General features: G+C 46.0%; 1 long non-coding RNA gene and 1 pseudogene across 1 annotated transcript; one reads left to right on the forward strand and one right to left on the reverse strand.

The window, feature by feature from the left end:
- Positions 1-21,869, reverse strand: LOC138421965 (uncharacterized). The gene is made up of 3 exons (XR_011249692.1): positions 21,731-21,869; positions 17,289-17,468; positions 1-2,968 (listed from the first exon to the last, which is right to left on the reverse strand). It is a non-coding gene; the product is annotated as an uncharacterized lncRNA (long non-coding RNA).
- Positions 1,548-1,641, forward strand: LOC138422072 (U6 spliceosomal RNA; annotated as a pseudogene).
- Positions 21,870-24,061: the final 2,192 nt, after the last annotated feature.

A 24,061-nucleotide genomic window follows, 5' to 3' on the forward strand; every position in this document is an offset into this window, starting at 1 on the left:
TTAAATTATTCATTTATTTATTTAAAAGTACACAGGGTTTGACCACCACAAAGCCCACTTTTGATCTGCTTCCTGACACGCAGGGCTCAAGTCAGCCAGGTCTTGTGCAGGCCAACAGACACATCTTGTTAAGTCTTACCCAGCAGATGACGCTCAGTGGGACGGTGCTAAAGAAATCCAGGCTGGGGAAGGTGACTGTCTACTCCAGGCCCTATTTCCAAATGCAGTGCATGATAAGCAATGGTGCAGAACTATAACCCTCAGTTGTCGGAACATCTTTGTACTTTGTTCTTCAAAGGCAGAATGTTTTCTGGCATGTTGCTACCTGAGGAAAAAAAATAAAATACTCCCCTAATTTCTACATATGCATGCCTATCACAGTGATGCATCTTATTTCCTATTGCAGTGCATGTTGTCACAGGACCATTAAATAATTTATGCCTTTAATACATTTATCAGCTCTCGTGTGTGTGTGTGTGTGTGTATGTGTGTGTACGGATCCTGTGTGCCAGTGTCAAAGATGTCTTCTCTATTAAGGGAAAGCAAGCAACCTCTTGGGTCATTCTCCACCATGAAATCAACTTTGCATCTTATGCATCAAATGAGTAAAAAGTGATAACAGGTCCCTGTTCTTTACACAAAATGAAGTACTTGTTTGCACCAGAAAAGCAGTCAAACTAAGCATTTTATACTATGTATCTTCTGAAATTGCTCCCCTTCCTTCTTCTTTTCTAAGGAAGGTCTCTGTTACTCCTTGTCAGCTGTAAAGGGAAAATGGCTCCTCAGTTTCAACTTGTTCTATTTACGCTGCGTTTTCTTTGCTCCCGCCTCAGAATGTTTACCATGCTTGTCATCAAGAACAGCTTCGGAGCACCCAGCAGTGCCAAGGGTGGCACCAGGTGTGTGTGTTTGGCAGTCCTCGCCTCCACGGCTGCCCACAGGCTCCAACTTGGATTCAGCCGTGGTGATCATTCACACCCTTGCGGCAGCAGCATGTCGGGGTGCTACCAGCAAAGATGACGAGCAGCAATAGTGAGCACCAGGGCAGCAGCTGCTGTGGGCAAAGTCGGGTGGCTGCACCTGGCTCGTGTCAACTTCCTGCTCCAGCCACCGCCCTCGACCCACCGTTCTCATTCGGAAGGCTTTTGCGTCTCGCTGGTACCATGAAAGAATTGCCAGAATGATACAATCTTAGAGGAAGGGATCTCAAAAACATGTAGTTGGACCTGCTTGTTTTAAAGATAAGGAAGTGGAAGCCCTGAGGGTATAAGTTTCTTGGCCATGCTCATGCAGGTGGTTATTGCCAGAGTAATGACTGGAATCAAGTCATTGAAGCCACTCTCTAACGATCTTTCTGCCGTACCTGTGACTTTTCAACATTCGTTAGCACAATCCACAGTATGGAATAAATTTTACATCATCACCCACAGTATCTACAGATATGCACAACTAACACAAAATCTCATAAAACAATAGTTATCTTTACTATATGTGATATACTCTAGTATTTTCTCTTATAATATATTCATTTTAAAAGAGCCTGAAGATTGCTTGGCAGCATGTGTCCTAAGACTGGAACAATACAGAGAAGACTAATATGGCCCCTACACAAGGATAACATGCAAATTTTCCCCTTTTTTTTTCACATTTACCAAATGTTCCTTTTCTTTCCAGGGATAATATTTGTAGGTACACAGTCAAATAATTTGCATTTTTCCTAATTAGATACATCTACTGAATATCTAGGAAGGTGGAGTTGAAATAGGTATAGAGAGGGGGCCCCTCCAGCTCAAACCTGTCACACCCCCGATCAGGAATAAGCTTATTGTCTGATCTGTCCTTAATTCTGAAAAGGCAGAATGATCTAGCAGAGAGAACACTGGGTCTAGTCCTGGCTCTACCATCTTGCAAGTGTGGGACTTAGGGTGAATTTTCTCTGGGTTCTGCTGTCTCAACTGCAAGATCAAGCTGTTGTTAATTGACAGGAGTTCTGAGAAGGGAACACAATAATGCAAATGAATGCAATAAAAAGCTCTATTCACAAGACTTGTCCTGGAACAGCGATGGTTTTAAATTCTCACATTTCAGAGAAATATGGTGTCTCAAGATGTTTCTGGATTCTCATCAAAACACCTGCATAATGTATTATGAATAAATTTGGTATAATAAAGGAAAACTAAGCCCTGGAATTGACTCATTTTTAAATGCTTTTGCAGGTGTTTAGAGAGGAGGAGTTGACCCTAAATCTTAAAGATGTTCAGCCTCAGAAAAGGTGAGTCATTGAGGTCAAAGAGGAGTCTCTGCTCTTGAAAGGAAAAGGTGATGAGTCACAAATTGAAAATCATAATCAAGAAAGGTCACTGTCAGTGAGTACGAAGGGGAAGGATTGAGTGAACGTACTATAAAACAATCAGATGCAGCAGCCATGCTTGCTGAAAGCTGGTAGAACATGTGGGGTGGAATGAATGAGAAGAGTTCCAGAGGCACTGATGCTGCCCAGCTGCTTGGGAAGAAGGCATCTTTCTAAGAGGTGGTTTGGCTTGGGTTCAGCATATTCCAGCTTTGGACTAACCAAATCCAATAAAATCTTTTTAAAAACTGCTATAGAAATTATTTTTGTTAAATATTCAAAATGTCTGCAATAACACAACCTTGCCCAAAATGACAGTTAGAAGGATCCTTGACAGCTGAGAACGTTCGTCAAAACCAATTCGGAAGCTGGCGGTGATGCACTGCTTGGAGATATGACTAGTATGAAAAAAGAAAAAAAGCATCACCGGCCCTACTAAGGTCCTGAGAACTGCCTCATGGCTGCTCCTGCTGTGTGAAACAGAGCAGAAGTTGTAGCAAAGATACTGAAGAGGGGGCGGATCCTGCATGGCCAGAGTGGGTGGAGGTGGTGTGGAGGCGGTGTGGAGGTGGCGTGTTCTCAGAGCTGCGTTTCTCACCAGTAACTTCAGAGAAATCACTTGAAAAAAAAAAACAAAAAACAAAAAATAAGACCAAAGGAAAGGTTACAGGTTTCAGTTAGGGGTATCAGCTGACAAAGTGTGTGATGGTTTACAGCTATCATGGTGCACGCCCACAGATAACATATTTTGTGTTTTTCAATGAAAAGACATTTGTACACTCTCTTAAAAAAAAATGTCAGCTATGCTTACAACGTTTATTCCACAACCCACCCAACAGGGCATTTGATATCAGCACACCCGTGGTGCAGAGGGGTGAGCCCTGAGTGTGGGCAGTATGCCCTCTTTCCCCACGGACTCACCTCCAGCCTGTCTCATTTGCTCCACCAGCACCTACTCCTATTGCACCCTCTGTTCCATGATGAGAAATCCTCCCTTGACTTTAGTGGGGGGAGCACTCCTTTCTCTTCCTGCTTCCTTTGGAGTCTGGTTCTCTCAGCCATGAACTCACCATCTCACTCCACTGCTCCCTGACTCCCAGGGATGGGGAGGGAGGATCTGTGTCCTCTTGACCCCTTGGAGACAACAGTGCTCTTCCACCCTCATATAAATCCCTCCTTCCCGCCTCACGCCCCACCTGCTCGCCCACTGTGAGTGAGTGAAAGTTGCACAGTTGCGTCCAACTCTTTGCAAGCCCATGCACTGCATAGTCCACAGAATCCTCCAGGCCAAGAATACTGGAGCAGGTAGCCTTTCCCTTCTCCAGGGGATCTTCCCAACCCAGGGATCAAACCCAGGTCTCCCGCATCGCAGGCAGATTCTTTACCAGCTGAGCCACAGGGAAGCCCAAGAATACTGGAATGGGTAGCCTTTCCCTTCTCCAGGGGATCTTCCCAACCCAGGGATCAAACCCAGATCTCCTGCATTGCGGGCAGATTCTTTACCAACTGAGCTATCAGGGAAGCCCACAGTTTCCCCCAAACCTCCCACTGGCACCTTGGTGGCTTACCACCTTCTTTTCTATTGTAGAGCCTCCCATAAACATGGCACTTCCATATCCACATGGACCATCACTACCCTCCCCCTTTCACTCCCTCCCTCCCCTGGTTACAAACCTGACTTTGGAATAACCTAGCATCATCCCTGGTGGCTCAGAGGTTAAAGCATCTGCCTGCAACGCGGGAGACCTGGGTTCAGTCCCTGGGTCGGGAAGATCCTCTGGAGAAGGAAATGGCAACCCTCTCCAGTAGAGAATGGGGAATGCCTGGAGAATCCCATGGATGGAGGAGTCTGGTGGGCTACAGTCTACGGGGTCACAAAGAGTCAGACACAACTGAGCGAGTTCACTTAGCACCATCCCACTAGTGGTGTGCTCCACCTTCCATCCCCCATTCTGTCCATTTCCCCTTGTTCTCTCAGCTCTCCTGTGGTTTGGCTTCGCTCCCCATCCAACCTAGACTCTAGGGACGAGAGCTTCAAGCACTCTACTGACAGTCTAGACCAATGGTCACGAATTTATTTCATAATGTACATCCAAAAGTGATACAGGAGAAATAACCAGGCACATATCTCTGACATTCACTCATTCATTCATTCATAAATCGCATACAGTTTACCATCGGATCAACATTTTCTTTTTAAAATGTACCATAAATCATAAAGAATCCACCTGCAATGCAGGAAACCCAGGTTCAATCCCTGGGTTAGGAAGATCCCTTGGAGAAGGGAAAGGCTACCCACACCAGTACTTTTGTCTGGAGAATTTCATGGACAGAGGAGGCTGGTGGGCTACAGTTCATGCAGTCGCCAAAAGTCAGACACAACTGAGGGACTAACACACACACACACACACACACACACACACACAAATATAAGGGCATTAACAGCCAATATCGTAAGAGCTTCAGTATTCTCTACCCATTCCCGGTGGATCATTTCACACAGGCCCTGGAGGGGGAAGCACATGCCAGTCTCAAAACCACAGCCCCAATCCCCATCTCTCTCCCCACTGTCATATCCATCCTGAGAAACCAACCCGGAACCCATCAGCCATGGCTGTCCCGTTCCCTTCCAAGTGGCTGCATGATGCTGGGGGCCAGCTGGATCCCCAGGCAGCTTCTATAGACTTACCTCTCTCCTCAAGCCTTGTCACTAAAAGCCTCAAGGGCTAAAGCCAAGCCTGTTGGCAAGAAAACTTCCTGCCTCTCTGTACCACCAGCACCGAGGACAGTGCCTGGCACTCGCCCTCAATCCTCAGCGTCTGATGCATTGCATGGTGCACACACGTGGCTTCTCCATCACTCTGGGCCACACGGTGGCAAAGGCATGAAGAACATACAGAGAAAACCCAACAGGTCAGGGGTTCCAGTTGGGCACCGGCTTGGTTCTGAAGCTGTTTGAGGGCCACTTGCCCCCGCAGCACCTGCCTGCCTAGCATGACCCAACAGTAGACCAGGCCTTCAGAAGCCAGACACACCATAGCTGACCGGACTCTCGTTAGGCCACATGTGACTGAATCAGTTTAATTAAAGCCCACTGCACACTCTTATTGTTCCAGAGGGTTGCTATGGAGACAGGAAATAGGGCCCCTCCAGACAAACTTCTCTTCACTCACAGGCTTGGAGAAGCCTGGGCTCAGGACACCTCCATCTCCTCCTGACTCCAGCTCATAGGATTCCTTGGCTATCACAGGGCGGAGGTGGGTACGAATCTTGAAGCAGCAGCACTGAAGGGGCCCGGAGGACTGATGCCAGGGCAGCACTTGGGAGAGGTGATGATGAGCGCCACAGAGTGTGCTGGTGGGTGGGCTTTCCTCTCTGGCCGGAAGGAATCTTTTGCACTTTCCCAACCCACCTCCCTCCCCTGCCCCCTGCTCATTACCTGGAGATGCAGGCCCAGGTAAGCAATGTCTGCAGGACACACAACGGCTACCGCACTTTCTCAGGAGGGTAAAGATGACTCAGAAAAAAATCCCTCACCTCCTGTCAATTCTTTCATCTTCTCTTCCTCCACTCTCCAGCCCAGTGTTTCGCATCCAGTGATCCATGACTGACCCCTGCCTCAGAGTCACTTTCAGGCCTATTTAAAATGCAGATTCCTGGCCCTCAGTCAGACTAAATCAGAAACTCTGAAACTAGAGTCATGAAGTCTGCAGTTACGCAGTTCTTCCCAACTACTCCTTGTTAATCCACACCCCCTCTCCACCTTACCACCATTCCCCTGTGCCCCCCACTCCTCAGGGCACCATAATGATGCCAACAGGGATGGAAAGGGAAGGTCCTGGGCAGGAATGGGACCCCCCTAGGCTCTCACCTTCCGGTGCTGACCACGAGCGTCTCCTTCACTGAGCTTTGTTTTCATCTATGACATCTCACAAGGTTCCTCGGGGCCCCGCTTAAATTAAGTTGGCCTACTTGTCACAGATGAATTCTGGGCGAGCTGGGGTCTTAATACCTTGAACTCAAATAAAGTCACCAGGAGGAAATCAAGTAAATCAGGGAGCTGAGATCTGACATAATGTTGATCTCTTCTGGGCCAAAACCACCTACTATTAGGTCTCCAGTAGTGGGCTTGCAAAGATGGGAATGTTAGTCAACGCTAAGCAAGAGTTACAAATAATAAAGATGAGTGCCATCTGCTCACCTCCAGGGGATGGGTGTGAACTTGAGATAACTATGACATGAAGCTCTTGAAACCCAAAGACAGTTCTCTGAACCAGTCTTCCGCTCACGGAATTTCCGTGGCACCAGGCCCTGTGCAGCTCTGACAAGTGAGCTATTTTTGCACGTGAATAAGTACACTGATTGTTATCTGCCCTCTGAATCAAGGATAAAAAGGAAAGGTGAGAGGGAGAGATAAGTGTGAGAGAGAAAAAATGGAGGTGAGATGCAGAAATACAGAAACGTAGGAAGGATACTGGAAACCAGAAGAAAAGGAGCCAGGTGCCCTTCCCAGGGAGGAAGCAGCCAGGAGGGAAGGGTGAGGTGACACCTTGGGCCAGGTGACCCCTCGGCAACCATATGACAGCGCCTCCCTCTGGTCTAGGCAAAGGGCTTCGTAAAAGGTCAAGCGCTACCCATTCAGGGGGCCAGCTCCCTGTCTGTGACCCTTCCCAACAGCCCCAGCCTAAGAGCCGGACACTACAGACCACGTGGGGAACCAGGAAACACTTTTCCATTACACAGATCCCGATCTACTCTTCCGGCACCGGATTACCTCGGGAACTTAATAAGGATGCTATTTTAGCAGGAAACTGAAAACGAGTAGAAAACACGCCCTCAGAGTATGCTGAAACGCTCCTGTAACACACCACTCCACCAAGAGCCCATGTTCCACATATGTTTTAATGTATTTATACATTTTTGTTTTGAGACCAGCAAGGCATGAGCCACAACTTCCTGCGTTCTGCCTCGTCAGCGTGAAAAAAATTGTTGCCCTAGGCCCCTTCAGTTTCCTCTAGGGCTCTCCTTCTGCTCAGAGTCTGACTAAGATGAGAAGTTTACACCACAAGATAATTAAGAGACTGTTCAACCCTTGGGCTTCCTGTCGGCTCACGAGGCAGCTTTGCTGAGGTGTGCTTGCCACTACGACCTGACCACAAGAGGGAGCCAGCGAGCAACGAGGGCCCAACATTCCAACCCCGCCCCCCGCTCCGAAGAGCCAGTCCCAGTCCCTCCTCCTTCCCAGAAACTGGGAAGCTTCACAGTCCCTGTGGATCCGCTGAAACAAACATGTCACCTTTATTGTACAGTTCCTTGGTAAACTCCTATTTTCTTCTTTCTCAAGTTTGGGTAGAAAACAAAACAATTAATTTAAAAAGCAGCACAGGAGAGCCTAAACATTATTTATGTCTCTAATTATCTCATTCTAGTGGGTATTTTAGTCCCTGTCTGGTCAGGACATTAATTATCTTCATAACTACAGCAAAAGTTAAATAATAAGCACCCAAGGCTCCAGCACTAGTGTAATGTGAAGCCTAAATGAACTTATACATTTTATTAATGGATGCTTTATGCAACTCCATATATTATAAATCAAACAAGAAACCTATTTCTATCTTTTAAGGGTGCAGAGGAAAAGCTTTAACATTATCGAGGATAATTTTTATTAAGTTTAAGACTCCCTTTTTTTTCAATAATGAGACTGTTATGAGGATAATTTAATCTAGTTTGTCATGAGGCACCCTGGCTTGTTAAATAAGTTAATAAATGACTGTGCATTAATCAAAGTGACAAAGCCATGAAGAGCAGGGGATGGGAGACAATTCTGGTGATAGTATTAATTAGTATTTAATTAGAAACTTAGGGCCCATAAATAAAAAAAAGAATCATGGTAGAGACATTTATGCAAATTGCTGGCAGCCTGCAGTAGAGTTAGCTTTGCTTTAAAGAAACACAATTTTTTTCTCCTAGCATACTGTACACAGCAGCGCTGCAGCCACATCACGTGGCTTAAACGAGCTCGTCTTTTGTTTCCAATTTGTTCCAATTACAGGCCTGTAAATTCAAATCATTCTTTTGACTGTGTTGATTGAAATGTAGAGTTTCACAATTTCTACTGGGAGTTATTTAAAAAAAAAAAAAGTAAAAACATAAGAAGAAATGTTTTAGAGAAGTAAAGTGTTTCAGATTTTTTTTTTTCCTTTGCTGTTTTAATTAAGATGTGTGCCACCATTTCCTAAGAACAATTGTGGCTTCCATTTGGTACACAAACAATGCCTCCTTTCTAATCCTGGTGAGCTGTAACTGGGTTTTGTTATGTGATATTATATTGGAGACTGCATGGGCTCAACTGCCATCATTTTTATTATAATCATAGCACTTTTCCCTTTTCTCTCAATCACATGCTTTGATAATGGGCAATTTTTGATGGCCCCAAAAGATAATAACCATTTGGTTCTGAACGTCACTGCTTTCCTAGGGTACATGTCCTCTTTTTCAGACTTTATTATTTGTTGCATTTATTCAAGAAAGGTTATCCACAGTAAAAAAAACTGCTTTTTCTATTCAACAGTCTATCTCTGTCATGGTTCATTTATGTGTGAGCATGACGGACTGAAACCCGTATTATCCACAGCTGACAAGTGTCAGGCCGACAGTTCAATCAGCCCTTCCTTAAGATGATGCCCAGGGCCCTGTGTTTGAAGTAGGACAATAAAGCAGGCAACACAATCAGGGTCAAGCTGATCCAATCCCTGTATATAAAGGGGATTCTGCCTAATAACACAGTGCGATTTTTTTCCCCCCTCTCCAAACACATTAGTCCTTAAACAGTGACTTGGCCCTTAAGAAAATCTGTGACTGACATGAAAATGCTGAAGTTTTAACGCGGTTGGTTTATCCATAACCTCATGGGGCTGCTGCTTTGTGCAGACTGGTTTTGTCAAAGTCAGAAAATAATATATTCAGTGTCTGATCATTTTTAGGGAGTTATTTGAATGGGATCTTAAGTCAGACATCCTGATGTTGACACAGGGATCAGCTTCTTGTCCTCTTGTTTTACATATGTGGAACAGATCATTTGCATCGGCTAATTAAAATTAAATCTCCAACAAAAGCACACAATAGTGAGCTCCCTTCAGCAACATTCCACCATTCCCTCCACCTGCTTTGGAAGCAGAGTTTCTTGGTGTTTTTTGATATTAGGTCTCTCTAGAACAGACTAGAATGCAAACATAATCTTAAAAATCAGTGCTCCCTCAGTTTGAGCAACACTTCAACTCAAACACGCACGAAACCATGTGTGCATGGTCAGTTATGTCCAACTCTTTGTGACCCCATAGTCCACCAGGCTCCTCTGTCCATGAGATTTCCCAGACAAGAATATTGGAGTGGGTTGCCATTTCCTTCTCCAGGGGATCTTCCTGACCCACGGACTGAACTCATATCTCCTGTGTCTCCTGCATTGGCAGGTAGATTCTTTACCACTGAGCCACTGGGGAAGTTTAGGTATGAAACCATTTTGCTGCAAATCCTACCAACTGACAGCAGAGCCAAAGTCAACCGAAGGCTAACGGTCTGCAGAGGGCCCCTTGGAGGGGGCAGGAGACTATTTATTACCTTTGCTCTTCTCCAGACTTTGAACCACTGCAGAAGGCAGCAGGCAGGGAAGAAGGGCTCCCCTACTTGATAGTGAAAATGAAAGTTGCTCAGTCGTAGCCGACTCTTTGCAACCCCATGGACTAGACCGTCCATGGGATTCTCCAGGCCAGAATACTGGAGTGGGTAGCCGTTCCCTTCTCCAGGGGATCTTCTCAACCCAGGAATCAAACCCAGGTCTCCTGTATTGCAGGCGGATTCTTTACCAGCTGAGCCGCCAGGGAAGCCCCACCTACTTGATAGGTGCTTTGGATAGGGAGGAAGCCAATGACCCTCTGAAAGCTCCATAAAGCTTTTGCCCTAGAAGGTACCATCAAAGAGAACACTGAAAGCAACCTCCAGGCTTTATGGATGAGGGAGGCTCAGAGACATTCGTGACTGCCAGTGTCAAGGAGATTGGAAATGGCAGTGGAAGGGCAAAGTTAACAACAACAACAACAGAATCCTCCACATTTGCTTCTCATTATCTGGTATTACTGGGCAGACCCAAGGTAATGTAGGAGGGACTGCTGAGAAGCAGAAGTCCAAAACCAGACAGTGAGTAATGGCATCCGGGGTTACCAAATAAGACCTTATATCGATCCCTTTCTTGGACACTTCTGGAACTTTTAAGTAATATATCTTTTTTTAAAAAATAAATTTATTTTTCAATTGAAGGATAATTGCTTTACAATATTGTGTCGGTTTCTGCCAAACATCAACATGAATCAGCCATAGGCATATCTATGCCCCCTGAGTCTTGAACCTCCTTCCTACCTTCCACTCCATCCCACCCCTCTAGGTTGTTACAGAGCCCAGTTTGAGTTCCCTGAATCACACAGCAAATTCCCATTGGTTATCTATTTTACATATGGTAATGTATATGTTTCAATGTTACTCTACACATTGTTTGTTAGCTACTTTCCATTTATTCCAATTATAATGTCCTTCCATTTATAATGTCCATCCATTTAGCCACGCTTGCTGGCCTACTCTGGCCCAGTAGACCACATCATCCAGGCTCTTTTGGTGGTTAGAGGCCGTGGGGAGGCACTGACAAGAGTCAGCCAAAGGCGGGAGGAGAGAGGCCAGAGGGTCCCTTCCTTCCTCACTCCCTCTTGATCGGCCGTCTCTGAAGACAGTGGCCCCTCCAGCCCCCTGCTTCCACCAAGCCCCAACTCCAAGGCTGCAGCTCTCATGGATACAGATTTGTGCGTTTCTTCCTCCAGCTCCAGCCCTTTAGTCCTGGGGGCTGAGAGTTTCCCACTGTGGCTAATTTCTTGGTACCTCTCTGTCTCCTGTTTGTTCACCTAGCCCTGCCCATACTTCTGAACACAGTCCTTTCTTTAAATTTACCTTGGGAACCATCTCAGGTGAACTGTTTTCTGCCAGGACCCTGACTGATACGTTGAATTACTCAGCTTCCACTTGCTCTTCCTACTTTTCATCCTGTTCAGTTCAATTGCTCAGTCGTATCCGACTCTTTGTGACCCCATGATTGCAGCACGCCAGGCCTCCCTGTCCATCACCAACTCCCAGAGTTTTACCCAAACTCATGTCCATCGAGTTGGTGATGCCATCCAGCCATCTCATCCTCTGTTGTACCCTTCTCCTCCTGCCCCCAATCCCTCCCAGCATCAGGGTCTTTTCCAATGAGTCAACTCTTTGCATGAGGTGGCCAAAGTACTGGAGTTTCAGCTTCATCATCAGTCCTTCCAATGAACACCCAGGACTAATCTCCTTTAGGATGGACTGGTTGGATCTCTTTGCAGTCCAAGGGACTCTCAAGAGTCTTCTCCAACACCACAGTTCAAAAGCATCAATTCTTTGGCACTCAGCTTTCTTCATAGTCCAACTCTCACTGGAAAAACTATAGCCTTGACTAGACGGACCTTTGTTGGGAAAATAATGTCTCTGCTTTTCAATATGCTATCTCATCCAATAGTCTTTAACATACTTTGGAAGCTCATAGAGAATCTGATAAAAGATATGAGCTCTCTCCCCAGAAAACAAATTCACTTACACACATGTGCTCAAGATTTTGTGTCTAGTTTTAAAGTGTTCCCAGACTCCTTAAAGACTTTCTACAAATCTTCTAGGCAGCCTGTAGAAACTCCAATCCATCATCTCCCCTCTGCTAAGCAAATCTTCCCAGAAAACCTATTTCTTCCATTTGATCATGTTCTCATCAAAAATCTCTAGTGGTGTCCTACCAAGCACCATAAAACAAGAAGCCCGAGTCCTCAACAAAGTGTCCCAAGATCAATCTGACAAGTTAGCAGCATGCTTGAGCCATTTCTTACCAGCTCACAGGAGACTATTAAATTTTCAAAGCCAGTTGTTAAACACAGCATTATTCCAAATTAGATTATATAGGCTTACAACTAAATGTCTTTATTAAAAATGAGGGTACTATGGACTTCCCTGATGGTCTAGTGATTGAGACTCTACCTGCCAATGCAGGGACCATGGGTTTGGTCCCTGGCCCAGGAAGATTCCACGTGCCATGGGGCAAGTAAGCCTGTGCACCACAGCTATTGGGCCCACATACCTAGAGCCCATGCTCCGCGGAGAAGCCACCACAATGAGGAGCAGCCCCCACTCTCCTCAACTAGAGAAAGCCTTTGGGCAGCAAAGAAGACCCAAATATAAATCAATAAAGCTAATAAATACTCCAAATGTGCTGCTTTCTAATGACCTCACTACTATCTGTGCTCTTGAGGTTGTCTATCCTGCCTGAATGGTGGGAACACTACACAGTGAGGTACTGTTGTGCAAATCTTCCCAACTCCATGATGGCTTATAGAATATTTACATCATGGGAACTAGCAAACACTCTGGGTCGGAGAGAATCTAGACAATCTGTGTCGATTGTCTAGATCAGGGCTCGGCAAACTACAGCACACAGGCCAGTATAGTCCGCTTCTGTATGAGCCACATGTTTCTACATTCTTAAAGGACTGCTTTAAAAAAAATTAATCCATTCTACAAAAGAAGAGGAGGAAGAGACTGTTTGTGGTGCACAAAGTGTAAAATACTTACCCTCCGGCTCTCGTCTGGAAACTTTTGCCAACCCCTGGTCTAGACCTTAGGAAGTGATAGATAAGAGGCTAATCAGGCAAATTAAAAGTGTATCCTGCCTGTAATCATTGCACTGTGAATGGCACAAAATTAAGGAGATGTTCTTCCAGTATTTGAAAGCTATGACCCCATCAGCCAAGAAGTCTTTCTCATCACTGATGACCGAGGGAAGTTTCTACATACATCTTCACTGTTTCATGTTCATCCTATCCGTCAGTGAAAGTGAGACATCAACTAGCCTTCATGTTGGGACCATCCTCACGAGCCAATGGCAACCGAGCATTCATTTGCAGATCACAACGGAATCATGGCCATAGGCTAACCACACACACACGAGTTCAGCAAGAAACAATAATAACAAACAAACAGGAAAGCATTATCTGAGGATCAATGGGCTAAAGAGTATTTTGTAATAAAGAGTATTGTATATTTTATTATCATTTGTACATCAGTATAATTTATAATACATTTATGTATATACATGAGGTGTTTTTTTTTTTCTAGAAAGCCAGTTATTAAACTTTTACCAGCACGCTATTGACCCCACCCCCAGAACCTAACTGGTCTGGATGATGGCCTTAGTGCTGGGATTTTAAAAACTACCCCCGAGTTATTCCAGTGCATAGCCAATACTGAGAATAAGTGGCTTAGGGGAGAGATCAAAGTGCAGGAAGCAGAATCCCCTTAAGGTTTTGTTCTCTTTAATCAGAAAGACCACTTGAATCTGAACAAGGAGGTGCTGGGAGCGAGCACGAGGCGGGTGTTCTGGGGCAGGGAGGGTGGGAGGGTCCTTCAGGAACTAGACACACATCACTGGGCTGACTTTTCCAATTTCTCAGACGAGAATTTTCCTGGAGCAGTGTTGTCACGGTCTCCTGGACACGCCACTATCTCTTCCTCTCCCAAAGTTACTCCCACTATAAATCTACCAAAGGTCCCCTTTCCTCTCCCATCTCCCACCTGAACCTTACCATCCCTCCCGTGCCAGCTTAGATACCCTTTCTCCCCTCAGAACTCCCCTAGGGGTGACAGGCTGGTCCATCTCCCTCTAGTCTCCACTGACTCCTTGATAACAAAACCCCGATTTATTAGGGACAGTGCTGTGCCCAGTTCAATACTATTTCCAGGCCTCCCTTGTAATCAAAGTGGCCGATGTGACAATTTAGCTAATGAGGCCTCAGCTGAAGCCTGCCGAGGCCTGAGGGCGGAGCCTGGGCTTTCTGGACAGAACGGCCAGGTTCAGACCCCGCCCCTGGTCTTCTCCAGTAGTCGGGCCCAGAGCATGAGGCCATCATCCGTCTCCAAAGGATGGAGGAGGACAAAAACAGCCGAGCCACACCCCCAGTCCCCAGCTGCTGGCCTTTGGAGGTCTTGTTCTGTGAGGAAAACAATTCCCTCACTGTTCAAGCCATTCCTGGTTGGATATTCTGTGGCTGCAACCATATGAAACGCCAGTCCAGCCACCCTGCAACGACTGCCCCGCCTGCAGCTCGGTACAACTACAGATTTGTTCTGCTCCACCTAGAACGCCATCTCCAATGTGTAAACGGGTTAAGTCCCAGATATTTTCCTATTGGAATACAGTTGCTTTACAATGTTGTGTTAGTTTCTGCTGTATAATGAAGTGAATCCGTCAAACGCATACCTATATAGTATGTGAATCAGTAAGTGATGTGAATATAGTCAGTGAATCAGTCAAACGCATACCTCCCCTTGGACCTCCCTCCCACCCTCATCCCACCCCGAAGTCCTCACAGAGCACCAAGCTGAGCTTCCTGCACTGTGCAGCAGCTTCCCAGTAACTATTTTATACAAGGAATGTCAATGCTATTCTCTCAATTCATTCCACCTTCCCCTTCCCTTCTCCCCCACCTCACATTTAACTATAAACCAGTTGTTTGAAATTTGGGGGGGCACTCTCCCTATAAGACTAGACTATTCTAGAAAATACAGAACAAAGGTTTGTAGTAGTGTGTCAACTCCTGGCATCATCGAAGTGATTAGAAACAAGATTCAGGCAGAGTTAGGCTCATACAGCTTCATAAAGAAGTTAGATCTCCTGCAGAGATTTGTAAACAGGAAGGAAATCGAGAGCAGTGATTCTGGAAGATCTGACTTTTGCCCAGAACTTATTTTTGAGGCAGGAGGATCGCGTGTACGTACAGCATGAACTCAGCGGGTGTGTGTGCTTGGATTAGAACATAAAGGGCATAGAGCACGGAAAGGCCACATCTTGGACGTGCAAGAGAAAAGAAGCGATGACAGCTGTACCCTGAGCTTAACAGACCACATTAGCGATAGCTATTACATACACGGTTGCATCCTATTTTTGTATCATATTAACGGATATAATATTGGTAATTGTTCTTAATAGAATCACAGAAATGAGAGATGGAAATGCTGTATGGTATGATGGAATGCGGTTCTTTTACCATTGATCATTATAATAAGCCTGCTCAGTCATTACTTACAAACCACGCTACATCTCTGCCAATGAGGCAGACCAAAATGAGGCGATAAACAAAATCGGCTTCCTTGCTAAATGCGACGCCTAAGTTTTAAGATATTTTGCTGAAGTTTTAAACTGATTGTCAATTAGTCAATGAGCTATGGCAGGCAGTGTATTTCTGGGTAATTAGTGTGTGTCTTAGGGGGGTTATTTGGCATGAGGCTGAGGGCAAAGTAATTTGTATCTCCCAGGAAGTGCAATAATTGCCTCAAGCTGAACCGCTTGGAAAGTGTATTAATTCTATTAGGAAACATTTATGTTATTTTATATGGCATCCTGTATATTCATGAAGTGTACTCATCAACCATGAATTATTCATTTTGGGGACATTATCACATGAAGGTGTCCTCCTTGATAGCCAGTAAAAGGAGTGGGGTTGTTTGTGCAGTTGGGCAACTCATGCTTTGTTAGAAATGCATGTTGGGTTTTTTAATTCATCAGAGCTTTCCAGGTGGTGCCTTGTTAGGAGACCCCTGGATCCTAGGAGGTTGAGCAGTATCTTAAGAGGGGTAAAGAAAGTCAAAGGTGGTAAGGCCATCTAAGCTGGCCGTCAGGACACCGGCAGGCCTTCTGTTTAGTGCTGGCCCTGTGGCCTGTGGGGGAAGCCTGAGCACTGAGGCTGACAGCCTTCATCCTGGTACTTTTGGACACTCCCTTTCCAGAACCTGCTCAGGATATTCAGGGCTCAACAAAGGCAATTATTCATTCAACAAATATTTACGAATGAATGCTCAGACAATGTACTAGTCATCTACCGTTGTGTAATAAATTACCCCCCAACTTAGCAGCCTAAAGCCAAGCACATTTATTAGCTCACGGTTTCAATGGGTCCCAAGTCATGTTCGGCTTAGCTGGGTCCCCCGCTCTGCAATCTCCGACAAGCCTGCAGTCAAAAGTGTCAGCCCAGCGTCTGCAGTCTCCCCTAAAGGCTCATCTGAGGAAGGATCTGCTTCTGAGTCACTTCCAAGCTCTCAGTTTCTCAGGGGCTATGGATGGAAGGTCTCAGTTCTCCAGTGGATATTGACCAGAGGCCTCCCCTCCAGCTCCTCTCACTGTAGGTCTCTCCAATACAGAAATTGGCTTCATCAAAGTGTGCCAGCCGAGAAGGCCAGGCAAAGGTCACAGCCTTTTGTAGCTTAATTGCAGGACTGTCACTTCTTTACCTTGTTGATTCGAATCAAATCACCAGGTCAGGAAGATGGCTGAGGGATAGAGAGAAGTAGCGGCAGGTAAGACCTGCTTCAGAGTTTAAAACTGACCTCTTCGGTAGGAGAATGCATACTGTGAGTTACCAGTTTTCTTCACCCCGCCTCCTCTTTGTCCGTTTTTAAGGGAAATGCAAAACAAGTTGAAGAAAGAATCTTGTAACCATCATGGATAAACAAAGAGGAGGACAGGACCCAGTGGAGGGTGAACAGAGAGGGGCCATGTGAGATGGGGGGAGAGGAGGTACAGAGAGGACAGCCCAGGCCCTGCACCTCCAGCTGTATTAGCCTGGCACGCAGCTTCACCTTCCCATGCTCCTGTTTCCTCTTATGTAGAAATATCTGCCTTTCGGGATTATCTGAGAGGATTAAACAACAACCTGGTACTTTCCTGATACATCTTGTGCATGGCTGGTTTCCTCACTTCATCCTTGCAGGTCAGAGCTCAAAAGCCCCAACCCCTCTCCATCCTTCTGAAGTCTTTAGTTCGCCTCGCAGCCTCACTTACCGATGCCTGTTTTCTTCTGTTCACGGGGCATTCTCAGGGCCCAGGGGAGTTCTTGACAGGCAAGGGATTCTCAGTAAGACTTGGGAAGGGCTGCTGAGTGTCGTCACTGGCCAAGGGCATCGCTGCACAGGCTGTGTCCCATGTTTTCAAATGCACCACCAACAGTGTGAGGAAATCAGCCTAGGACGTAAAGAGAATCACAGCCGCTAAAATACCTGCACAGTACATTACAGTGTATACAGGCCTTGCTTGACCACTGTGTGTCAAGCCTCACTGGTGGCTGTCCCCATTCATAGGTGAGGCAATGGAAGGGGAAAGGACTTAATAGACTTCTCCGAAGTAGGACTGTGCCTTTACTTGCAAACAGGGCAAGTTCCTTCCAGTCTCCAGCAGAGGTACTGATCTGAGCCTGCTACAATCCTGCCCGACCTCTCTGAAGCCACGGTCCCTCTGCCTCATCTCCCTTTCCTGCTCTTGGAGGCAGGGGACAGATAGACACCGTGTGTGTTGTATACCCAAACTACACCCTGTGCAATTGCAGAAAGTCAAGCAGCCAGTTATACGGCTGCCAGTAAACCTCCACGTTCCAGAATTCCTTTCTTTCGGAAGAACTCACTTGTGCCCCACTGTCCTTAATCCTACCAATAAAAATCAAATCTCTTCACTGTGACCCACATGCACTCATCAACCAAGCACCGAGGATCTGCTTAGTGCCAAATATCATGCTAGGAAATGGGACCTATCACATCCAGAAGGAAAAGCAGACTTTAAGTACAAATCACTCTATAGCTAGTGATATGGTTGGAACGATGTATAAAGGAGAAGTTCAACGTGATGGGAAAACATAAAAGGAAAGACCAGCTGGGACTTGGTCTTGGCGGGTCATTTAAATGAAGAAATGTCATTTAAACTGGGGAAGAAAGCAGAACATTCTAGAGAAGAGTATTTAAGAGGTTCCAGGTGGTGCTAGTGGTAAAGAACCCTACCAGTGTGGGAGACATTAAGAGACATGGGTTCAACCCCTGGGTTGGGAAGATTCCTGGAGGAGTAAATGGCAACTCACTCCATATTCTTTCCCGGGAAATCCCATGGAGAGAGTAGCCTGGTGGGCTACAGTCCATGGAGTCACAAAGAGTCAGACATGACTTAGCGACTAAACAACAGCGTTTTACATACAAACACAAAATATTTTTTGTACAGTATTAATATACAATGAATTACCCAATAATAAAACTGCAGCTGGAAATTAGGGGGAAGATTTATTTTGTTTTTCCTAAAACCTCCCAGGGTTAGTTACCATTTTCAAAAAACATATCATGTATTTGAATCACCAATAGGACACACCCATATAAATCGATCTTTGAAACTGTCACATCCTTGATGATTATACATAGTTTTCCCCTATACTATCCAAAAGTAGAATGTTCCTATGAAACCTTTCCTAAGCCAAAACGGCATAAAACAAAGAAGCAATTACCTAAGGACACATCTTGCTAACAGATGCACAAATAAACAGAAGTAAACCACAGATGCTCGCAGACACAGTTCAAAGCTATGGTGGCTTAATGCTGAGACATCTAGTGTAGTTCTTGGGGAAGGACCTTGGTCGTAAGCTCTGCCTACTGAGGTGTGCACTGCCCCTATACCAAACATTAATATTTTTGCTGTCATAAGAGTGAAAATCCTCTTTGGATTTACCAAAGAGAGCAAAATTTCCAAACGCAGAGGATCCTTTTCTGTCGTTATTCCAGTCTTTAAGCTGTGTCTGCCTCTGCGACCCCAGGGACTGCAGCACACCAGGATGCTCTGTCATCTAACATCTTCTGGAGTTTGCTCAAATTCATGTCCACTGAGTCAGTGATGCAATCTAACCATCTCCTCCTCTGCTGTCCTCTTCTCCTTTAGGCTTCAATCTTTCCCAGCACCAGGGTCTCTTCCAATGAGTTGGTTCTTTGCATCAGGTGGCCAAAGTAGTATAGCTTCAGCATCAGTCCTTCTAATGAATATTCAGGGTTGATTTCCTTTAGGATTGACTGGCTTGACTTCCTTGCTGTCCAAGGGACTTTCAAGAGTCTTCTCCAGCACCACAGTTCAAAAGCACCATGCATGTCTTATTTCAAAACACCACTCTAAAGTGAAATATCTTTAATATCCAGTTTAACGTTGTTTTAGTTCTCTTAAATCCAAATACATTTGTTATGCTATGGAAAAACCCAAATAAACTTTTTGGCCAATCCTTCCTTATGAATCCTAGTCTCTACCCAAAAGGTAGAAACAGACCATCAGCAGTTGCATCCTTGTTAGAAGCGAGGCTCTCAGGCCCCACCCTGGAGCTGCTGACTGTTGGTCTATATTTTAATAAGACCTCCAGATGATTCAGAGGCACAGAAAAGTGTGAGAAGCTCTCTTCTAGGTTAGGTAGATCTGAGCATGGAAAAAGTATTATTATAAAAGGCTTTCTTTTTATTTCTCTTCCTCATCACATTAGGACATTGCATTTATCTCTTAATTATAGTAAAAGGTGGGTTATGTTATCAATGAATTTCACCTCAAAAAAGTAAAGTGGGAGTTATAAAATACATTTTAATGAAAGAAGCTGTTGTGTCCAATAGGGTTGAGAATGCTGCTCCAAGATCTCTGGGATTCAGTAATTAACTGGGTATGATGAACTTGGGAGCATGTAAATGAGAGTAGGTCATCAGGGTCAAGTTTCTCTGAACTTGGCCATTTATAAACTCTAACGACTCCTAAATCTACGTCTCCAGCCAGCGTCTCACCCTCAGAGCACCCTTGACAAATCCCTGCTTTCTAAATATACATTCGCCAGATCACAGAGTAAGTGCCCTGCTGCCTTCAGCAGGGTCAAGCCGCTCTCACTTATGCTACAAATGTTTTTTTCATCCCCTTCTATGTACCACGCAATGTCACAGGGCTGTGAGTAGTAGAAAGACAAAGCCCGCTTTTGTGGACTGACAATAGTCTAAGAAGCCCGAAAATAACTGCACGAAGAGTCAGAACGTGGTAAGTGCATTGAGAGAGGTATAGATAATGTGACAGAGATGACTTCCACATAGACATAATATTGAAAGGTCACCAAAAGTCACCTTGGCCCTCTACACTGCCGAGAACCCCGTGGTTTCACTCAGGAACTCTCTGGTTCCCCGACACAGTTATTGCAACCTTCTTTATTCTCCTCACGTCTGGGCTGCTACACCTGCCCCACATCAGTCAATCTTGCTTCCTTCTTCTCAAAGTAAAATAAATCATCAAACAGAACCCCTCCTAACTCCCATCATTTCCTCCTGGCGCCCTTCCTGGTCCAGTCCCCTCTGCTCCTCCAGTTACCCTGGCAGCGCTGTCCCTGCTGCTGGAGAGGCCTACCCTCCACCCCATCCCTACTTTCCACCACCTTCTCAGACATCTCTCTACGACATGGACCACTCTCTCCCTCCCCTGTAATTTCCCCTCTACTGGAGCCTTCTTATCAACCTTTAGACAGCCTTCGGGATCTCAGCCATCTAGCTACTGGCCTCTCCTCTCCTTCACAAACAAACTTCTTTAAAAACCAAATGTCTCTGCACTATCTCCACCTCCTTAGCTGCTACTCATTCTTCAACCCACCGCAACCAGCTCTGACCTCACCACCCACCGCAGCTCTTACCCACACAATCACCAACCACCTGCTTGTTACCAACATCAAATGCTCTCCTCTGTCCTCTGTCCTTCAAACTTCCAGCAGCATTTGACGCCACCAACTGGCCCCTTGAAGCAGCCTCCTCAGCTCGCTTTCCATGACACCCACCCTGGCCATCTTTCCCTGCCTCTCAGACCTCTCCTTCACAGCCTTCTCTATGGAGTCTCATCTCTTAGAGCTGGGGATCAGTGCAAAGCCCTCCTCGCTCTCAAGAAACATTTTCTCTGCATTTGACCATTTATATCCTTTAACGATCCTTAAATATACAGCTGCAGCCCAGGTCTCCCTCTTGCACAGACTTCCAGACCACCCCGTGTGGATGTCTCAGACGCAGAATATCCAAAACAATTTACTATTTCCCACCCCACCTGTTTTTCATTCCTTGACTGTGTGTCATCTACCATGTACCATTTGTACCATGTACTGTGTGGCACCACCATGTACCATTTCCTCGGGTTAGGCACTGAGGCAATGTCCATGACTCTTCCCACACGTCCACCAAATCAGCCACCTCAAATCCATGCTTTGCCCTACAGCTGGAGTCATGGGACATGTGAACAGGATGCCTTCACCCCCCTTCACGGGGGTTTAAAGCACCCCCGTGGTTTCCTTGTGGCCCTCAGGGTAAATCCCAGCCACCATGAGCTCCTTACGCTTCACTTCCTTCTCATCCATTCTCCAACCTTGGATAGTTTGACCCCAGACAGTCTGACCTTTCTAAAATATAACCCACTCAAGGTACTCTTACCTCCACAGCTGTTAGAAGTGCTGATGGATTCCCCCATTACAAACAAGACCAAACCGAATATCTTCATGTATCAGATTATCTTAGGAAAACCATGGAGCACTCAGAATGGCTAGAATATTGTTCACAATGACTGGAGTACAAAGTGTCCCTCAGGGAGGGGCAAGAAATAATCTGGAGAAATGCATTGAACCAGATCACAAAGAACCTTGAGCACCCAAGTACGAAGTCTAAATGCAGCCCCAGAGCTATGGAAAACATGCCTTTGCAAAGGCTTACGCAGGTGAGGACTTTGTGTGCAGCCACACTGGTGCCCGCGTCAGCTCATCTCTGCAGCGGTGGGCAGGTCACTGAGAGGGCAGACTCTCCCTGAGAGACAGTCTCAAGCCCCAGGCTTAGACCATGCCCATGTCCACTTTCTGCCTCGGGAGTTCTTCAGAACCAAACGTCACAAAATGTGTAAAGACGCTCCAGTTCCCAACCGCTTGAGAGTAAGAAAGCAGGAGAGAGCAAGGCTGAGCCCAACATTCAAGCCTGAGTGACCGAGAAGACGAAGGTACCGTTGAGAAGAAACAGAGAGGGCTCACTGAGAGAGAGGCAGCCTGAGCTGAGAAAGCCTCTGAGCAGCAGGAAGAGGAGGAGGGGACTAGCCCGAGGGGGTAAAAGAAGGGACTGAGGGAGTCCAATCTGCCCAGTAGAAGACTGGGGAGAACACAGGTGCCCTCTGCTCACATCTAAATGTCTGTCAGGAAATAGTCTCAAAAAAGGAGGAGAGATAAGGAGTTCCAGCAAAGAGCAGAAAACCTCGAGGAGGAAGATGGTAGCTCAGTCCACGAGGTACTTTCTAAGCCCTGCACTGACTGTGAGGGAGTCCTTTCCCGGGACAGCTTAAACTGGATGTCCAGGAGATTGGAGATCAGATTTCTAATTCTAGAAAGGGGCCACGCTAGGTAAGATGAGATCCAGCCCCAAGAGTTCCACCCTCCATCCACGTCCCTTCCCCTCATCCCTGCCTTTCTGCTGGTCTTCACACTGGTGATGCCGCCTTATCACGGGTTCTGCCTCAGGAGCAACTCTGAGCAAGACTAGGGAAGAGGTGATGCCCACCCCAGGTGCCCTGCCCTCGGAACCTGTGCCCACACACACCAGGAGCCCCGGACTGGCTTCCACCTCACTCCCCGTGCAGTCGCCCCCCAGCACTGCCACACCCCCAGGATCTCTAACTCCTTCAAATCCCAGGACCCTCCCCCTTGGGCGCCCTGCTCTCCAGGGTTAGAGACGCTGATACTGGTCCAGCTGGGCTTTGGGCCTCACAAGAATTAGCCAAAGTGCTAAGTGGGTGTTTGAGTGCCTCTCAGCCACACCATACACACGTCCTCCCATTTTCCATGACCTCCCTCACTGTGAAACCTTCATGGATCTTGCCAGACAAGAACTCCAGGGAAAAGCCTCTACCTTTTCCAGATAGACAATTTTCCCAGCAATATGTTCCTTGTTGCTCTTCTCTGGATGAGAAGTGGGGGTATTTTGACTCAAAACATTTGTTCAAAATGTTTTTTCACACACACACACACATCAGCTTGTCTTAACCATCAGTTTGGCAAATTTCGTGATCCAGTTTTTGGTGGGGAAGTTTCAGTGAATTCAAAGTAAAGGAAAATTAGTTCAGGCTCTTCATTCAATAGGTGCTTTTTTGAGCACCTGCAGTGAACTAAGTACTAAAGGGAACGAAAAAGAAATGTCAGATGTATCCATTGCCCTTGGAATTGCGCTGGGAAGAAGACATAGTCACACACAGGAAGTGAGTGATGACGCAGCTAGCAGGATATGGTGGAAGCTGTATGCCTGCACAAAGGCAGTGGTTCATAAATCCTGGTGCCTAAGAATCCTCCGAGGGTGGAGACGTGAAAAACACAGACTCCTGGGATCTACTTAGGAGATCAGAGTCACTAAGTCTCTAGTGAGCTCCAGAAATCAGTGTTCTAAATAAGCTTTTTTTAAAAAGCAAAAAAAATTGAAGTATAGTTGATTTACAATGTTGTGCCAGTCTCTGCTGTACACCAAAGTGACTTAGTATATAGACACATGGACCTTCTTTTATAAAATATTCTTTTCCACTACGGTTTATTACAGGATTAAAAAACCTTTTACATAATCCTGATACAGATGGTCCACAGACCACCTTTGATGAACACAGATCCAGACAGCAGTTCTCTCCAGTTTAGCAGAAGGAAAAGGAAGCCCACTGGGCAAGCCCAAGAAATGAGCTGCTCTTGTATGTAGACCTTAAGAAGCTGATGTGGAATCCTTTCCATTCCACCTCTGCACAGCTGA

The sequence above is a fragment of the Ovis canadensis genome, chromosome 16, assembly GCF_042477335.2.
Source record: "Ovis canadensis isolate MfBH-ARS-UI-01 breed Bighorn chromosome 16, ARS-UI_OviCan_v2, whole genome shotgun sequence".
Lineage (NCBI taxonomy): Eukaryota > Metazoa > Chordata > Mammalia > Artiodactyla > Bovidae > Ovis > Ovis canadensis.